Here is a 6,691-nt window from a genome sequence, read left to right on the forward strand (position 1 = left end):
TGAAAAAAAAAAAAAAAAAAAAAAAAAAAAAAAAAAAACAAGAGATATGTACCATGATTCTAATCCAATGACATTTTTCTTTTAAAAGTACTTTGATATCAGGAGTTACTTATGTTTTGGTCTTTATTACTTCCTTTAATATTACATTTTGTCCTAAATGTTAAAAAGTTAAATCATCCTTAAATGTATGAATTCATTTGGAAAATAATGGGAACAATAATTTCAATTTTATCAATTGACTATAAAAATTGTACCTATTAGCACATATTTCATTCCTTGTGTGTGTGTGTATTGCAGTCATTCAAGTCTGCTGAGATTGAGTTTTTAAATATCAATACATTTTTTTTCTTCCAGCTAATTAATAAAAAGTAACTTGGCAGTTAATTGCTGATTTTTCTATCCTTTCTGTTATAATTTTTGAGTAGGAAGACCAGAGACCATCCTATATCTGCTCTTGTATTTTGGTCATCTTAATTTTAAAACCAAATTCACTGTAAAGTGAGAAGAGATGGGGTTAAAATACAGCAACAAAAATAAATATGTTTTTCATTTGGTACAGTGAGAGGATTACCAATGAGGGTGATGATTGTGTATCTCTACTGATGAGAAATGACCGACTGCTGAAGAGGGAACATTCTGGCAGGAAACAGAAAGCAGACACATAATTCACAAACCAGACAGTGAGAGAGAAGTCTCAGAATAAAAATAAGCACAAACATATGTACCGATGGCAGAGTGCAGCCCTGGAGGCTGTCGCCCCTGTGGGAAGGGCAGTGGCATTGAGGCTCTGAGCACATTTCATCTGCAGATAGTAAAGAGCAGCATTAAAAGGGGAAGAATGTTTGGCTGTAGAAAAGTAATGGAATTGTTTTCAGGGAGAAAAATTAAGGGAGGCAATTTAAAAGAGAGAAATATAGCTTCTGTTTCTCCTCATGCATACTTTATAAAATTTGGAGTTAGTTTGGCATTTGCAGTGAATAAACTATAGAGAGGTTACCTAACTCTGTGCTTATGTACAGCATTAGACCACTAAGGAAACTGAGGCCCTAAGAAGCTGAATGACTTTCCAAGATCCTGAAACTTGATGGTGGCAAAGCTGAGGCTAATGCTAGCACTTTTCAGATATAAGATTATGTACAAGGGTTTGCACTTTGGATACTAATGTTTCACCTTCACTTTTTGATACAAATTGGAAATGTTTTAATTACAGAATGGGTTTATCATAATTACTTTGATTTTTCTTAATTCAGTTCAGCTAAGAATATTTATTGCATACCTAATATATGTAAGCACTACATTAGAAAACACAAAGTTGAAAGAGACACTCTCCCAAATTGAAAAAGAGCTTATAAATTATTAAGAGAATCTGAATTGAAGTACATCCAAAATGCCAATACCTCATTTCTGTATGTGCCTACTAGTGAGATTTACCTAGGACACTTAGTAACAATACAGATTACTGTGTCTCTGCTTTGAAGATTCAGATTCTTAGGTCTGGGATGGAGGCTTTTTTAATAATTTAGTGAATATTTCAGATGATTCTTCTGTGAACAGAATGATTGGGGAATCCATAGTTCCCAAGCTCGTTTGCCCATTGGAATCATGTAGAAAACTTCAAAAATTAAAAATTCCTCTGATTCTCCCTCAGAGGAATTGTTATTTGGCTAATTGTTCTGAGATGTAACCTGGGACTTGGATTTTTTTAAAAGATCCTCCAATAAACAAAAAAATTGGGGGAACTACTTCTCTATGCTATTGGGATGTGGTATTCAAGGAAGATGTCATGAAGGAAATGCCATTCAACTAATATCTATTGAAAACCTACCATTAATAAGCATTTTTATGTATTGTATCTTTTAATTTTTAAAACAAGTCTACCAAGTTAATAAGATTATTATCTGTATTTTATGGGCAAAAAACCCTGAAGTCTAGAAAACATTTTTAAATTTATAAAGTTTGTAAGTGGCTGAACAGGTTATTTAAGTCTAGATTTGTCTAAATCGGGAGCCTGAGCCTTTGTCACTTTGCCAGACTGACTTTCAGATGCAGCTTGAAGGATGGAAAGGTTTGTAACTGACAGAAATTGGAATGGATTGGAATAGAAGGCATTCCAAGGGGAGGCACTAATATTAGCAGAGGAAGAAGTGTGATAAGTCAAGTTGGAAAGTTTGTCTCCAGATAATGAAGAACCTTGAATTCACTGACTGCCTGGCTGATCATCAGGAGACTGGTTGATTGATTCATTCATTTAACATATTGTTATTTTATAATGACATTACAAGTGTTACATATTAAAATTTTAGAAAACAGTTTTGGATTTATAAGTTCAACATTCACCTGAACTTATTTTTTTTAAAGATTTTTATTTATTTGTTCATGAGAGACACAGAGAAAGAGACAGAGACATAGGTAGAGGGACAAGCAGGCTCACTATGGGGAGCCTGACGTGGGACTCAATCCTAGGATCCCAGGATCATGCCCTGAGCTGAAGGCAGACACTCAACCACTAAGCCACCTAAGTGCCCCTCACCTGGACTTTTGAGGTTGAAATTGTTTCAATTTTTTTCTGTTATCATATTACGGCAACTTACAATTAACGCTTTGAGGACCATGCCATCATTGCAGGCAGTGTTGAAGAGTGCTGAAAATTCTCTTTTGCTGGGACTTTAAGATAGAGAAGCAGGAGTAGGAATAAATAAATTCTGGCATTCTTATACAAAACGATGTCATATCAAAGTTAAAATGAAAGAGCTAGAGCCATAATATCAATCTGCATCAATCTTAAAAATAACATTGAGGGGGAAAACACGGCTTGTGAAATAAAAATTTTTAAGACACAAAAAGTATTATATTTTCATTTCTCTATGCATATATACTAAATTTTGAGAAAATACATGGAAATGTTAAATACCAAATTCAGAGTAGTAATACCATGGGAGATTGTATATTCCAGGAATGGCCACGATCATGTCTTTCATCCCACATGTTTTTGTAATGTATCCTTGTCATTTCTTTCATTTAGTGTTAGATCTATGCCCCTTCAACATGAACCTGGGTGGTACTTTGTGACTATACTAGCCAAGAGAGTACAGAAATGACTTTATATGTCTTGTGAAGGTAGATGCATAAGTGCAATGCATTTTTGCCCTGTAGACTGGGGATACTTGCTCTTTCTACCCATGCTCTCATGCTGCTGTAGAGAGAAGCCCAACAGTTACTTGGAGAGATTTCATGTATCATAGAGTCCCAGCTAAGATCTCAGCTGAAAGAAAGCCAGCATCAACCACCAGACATGAGTGAATAGGCTTCAAATGATTCCAGCCTCCAGTCATCAACTTACTTCCAGGCTTCAAGTCTTCCCAGCTGAGGCTCCTGATACCGTGGAACAAAGACAGGCATTCCCACGGAAAAATCCCAATTTTTGACACACAGAATCCATTAATATAATAAAATGGTTATTGTTTTGTTTCAAGACCAAAGATGTATGACTAAAAAAAATACATGTGTAATGTTTGTCCTTTCTGGAAAGTGGGACCCCAGAGGTTTTTAGACTAGACAAATGGTGTTAGCATCTATCCCCATGGAAAATGCTTCCTATGTGTAATTATTTTGGGACCAGAATCCTCCTTTTTCAATACAATTAGAGTTCTCCTGATGCTCGAAGAGAAAATGTAGTTGGGTGTTGATGGTCTAAAAACATGTAATCTCTCTGTTCACAAGAAGGGTTGTGTCATAGAATCTGTAGACAATGGAGAATGTTTGGGAACTAAAAGAAGGGGATTTTAGAAGCTCTGAATCTTGAATCTTTGGAGGAGAAGAATTTTCTGGACACAGAATTATAGTGTCTCTGTTTATTATGGATTTGCTGTCCTTTTCATCAGTCATATTCACATGCACAGTCATGGCACATATTGTATCAATGTCAGTAAACATACACTAAACTATATAATAAACAGTCACATAACCCCATAAAATTGTTTTGCCAGTTACCTCTTCCATCTAAAGGAATGAAATGTCAGTGGTATGATGACTTTAATGTCCGGTATCACATTTAGAACTTAGGAATTTGCATGTGCATTCAATTATTATTTATTCATAAAACATTTTTAAGTATAACGTAACATGCAGTGCACTACACAGTGAAGATACAGAATGAACATCCTGTTTCTAGTTCTCAATGATCTTACAATCTAGTGGGAAAGATAACCAAATACAGTGGTCATATAGATATACAACTGATATATGTTAAAATCATGTATTACATTAAATAGTAAATATAATTGTGCACACATTAAGGAACTCCTGATTCAGCAAGAATAATATATTTGAATTCAACAGTTTTTTTTTGAAACAAGAATATGCTAAATAGATGAATGGTTTAGATTAAACACTCCAAATTTAAATTCAAATCTATGTGGGGAACTCCATTTATGATAAAAGTAGAATTACAGTCTAGTAAAGAAATACTGGCTTATTTACCACATGTTCTTGACATACTTGTCTATTAAATTTTGTTATTTAAAAATTTTTTTTTGTCACCACTACACCCAATGTGGGGCTTGAACTCATGACCCTGAGATCAAGAATCGCGTGCTCTTCTGACTGAGGCAGACAGAAAATTTTATAAAAAATGTTAAAATTTTATAAAAAATTAAAATTTTATAAAAAATGTTAGAAAACTATTTTGGATAACATTTTAAAAACCCTATAGGAGAAAAGAACAAGATAAATGCAGAAATGATAATGGAAAGACTGTTGAATATTTGATTCAATAAAGCGTCTTTAAGACAAAGATAACATAGGAAAATATTTGTAACTTGAACAAAAAAAGAAAGGTTTAATATCAGTGATACACAGAAAGTTCCTACTATTGAAAATAACACATCACATTTGGACATTATGTTCAAGACATAGTTTCTGGGCACAGAGAATACAATGAAGAGAAAAATAGATACGATTCTACCTCTTAGGGAGTGTGTATCTAGTTTATAAATTTAACACTGATCAAAAAATATATAAATATGTAGTAAATAGTGGAAATGAGCTTTGCTCCAAGGCATTCTGACTCCAGGGCATGCATGCCTAGTCCAAAGCTGATAACAGCAAGGCTGGCAAGAATGTGAGTCTGGCATGTTCTCATACTGATGGTGTATGTGAGTTTGAATATTTTTTAAAGAAAAGTTAGCCGTCAGTACTTATTAAAATCAAAAGTACGCAGAGATGTCAGTATTTTGGCTCAGCAATACATTTAGAAATTTCTACTAATGTACTATAAACATCTCTTGGTAGGGATCTATTTTTAAGGACACTTAATGTAGCATTAGTAGTTAGAGCAAAAGACTAGAACCATTCTGAATATCTGGTAACATGGCAACCACTGAATAAATTATGAAATATATTTATTTTGAAATATTATGTGGTTATTAAAAATGGATAATTACATCTAGCCATTTTGTTTGACTAAGCCAAGCTGGGGCAGCAAAACATATAAATAGGCAAACTACAGAAAAAAGAAACACAATAGGGTAATAAAGACATGTGAAAAGATGCTCAAACTCATTAATGAGTAGGGGGAAAAAGAAGTTAGACTTTTCCCTCTAAAATTGGAAAAATTATAAAGTTTGATAATATCTTCCAAAGGTAAGTATGAAGAGATATAGATATTACTGGTTGGGACATAAATGATTTTTTTTTGCAGTATGTATGTAACATCTTCATATATGTATCAATATATGTATCTCCATATCCACCAATTTCACTTTTAGGTTGTTAACCTTCAAAATTACACATACATATATAGGCATGTATGCTACTGTTATTTGCAGCATAGTTTATAATATTTAAAATTTAGAATACCTTAAACGTTCCCCAGCAGGAGAATGGGATAATATATCATATTTTCATTTCAGGAAAACAACTCTGGAAGAGTTATATAGAGATAAAATTGAAATTGGAGAAATGGACGACAGGACAAGACTAATGGATAAATGTATCTATTAGGCATTATTGTGTTAACCCTAGTGACCTCATTATGAAAGACATTGAGAACAGAAAGAACCAATAATTTTCTAAAGTAAAGCAAAGAGGAATTAAACATTGATTTGAATAGAAAGGTGGTGAAAAAAGAGGAAAGAAAATAATATACCTGAGCTTCCTAATATATGGAATGAAGGGTAAAACTTTTCATAATTTCAGAAATAGTTGAATTTGAGTATGAAACTCTCACATACAAAGATTGGTGAAATACCTACTAGAAATGATATATAATGAATGTGTGAATTATGCAGTCTACGTAATGGATAAGCTACAAATTAATCTACGCTTTACCATCTTATATAAAATATTGGGTAAGTTAAGAATATGCATGAAGGAAGTCAAATTACCTGTCAATGTAAGCAAACTTGAAAGGTTGACTTTTTAGAACTTTGTCCAGCATCCAGCAGCTATGTTGAGGACCTACAAAGATGAGGAAAGCTATAACAAAACAACTGTTTTGTCAAGTCCATCAGTATCACTCTTAGAGTTTGATTCAATGTTCTAAAGGGAAGAAGAAGAGCAAACACAAAAGAGGCTATTTTTATAATGCTGGAGAGATTTTAAATATAGTGAACTTGGCCTACATTAAATGGATTTATTATTTACAAAGAACTGGACATAGTTTGGTCATTCTAAGGATAAGTGTTAGATTTGT

Source organism: Canis lupus, chromosome 29 (assembly GCF_011100685.1).
Source record: "Canis lupus familiaris isolate Mischka breed German Shepherd chromosome 29, alternate assembly UU_Cfam_GSD_1.0, whole genome shotgun sequence".
In the NCBI taxonomy this organism is placed as follows: domain Eukaryota; kingdom Metazoa; phylum Chordata; class Mammalia; order Carnivora; family Canidae; genus Canis; species Canis lupus.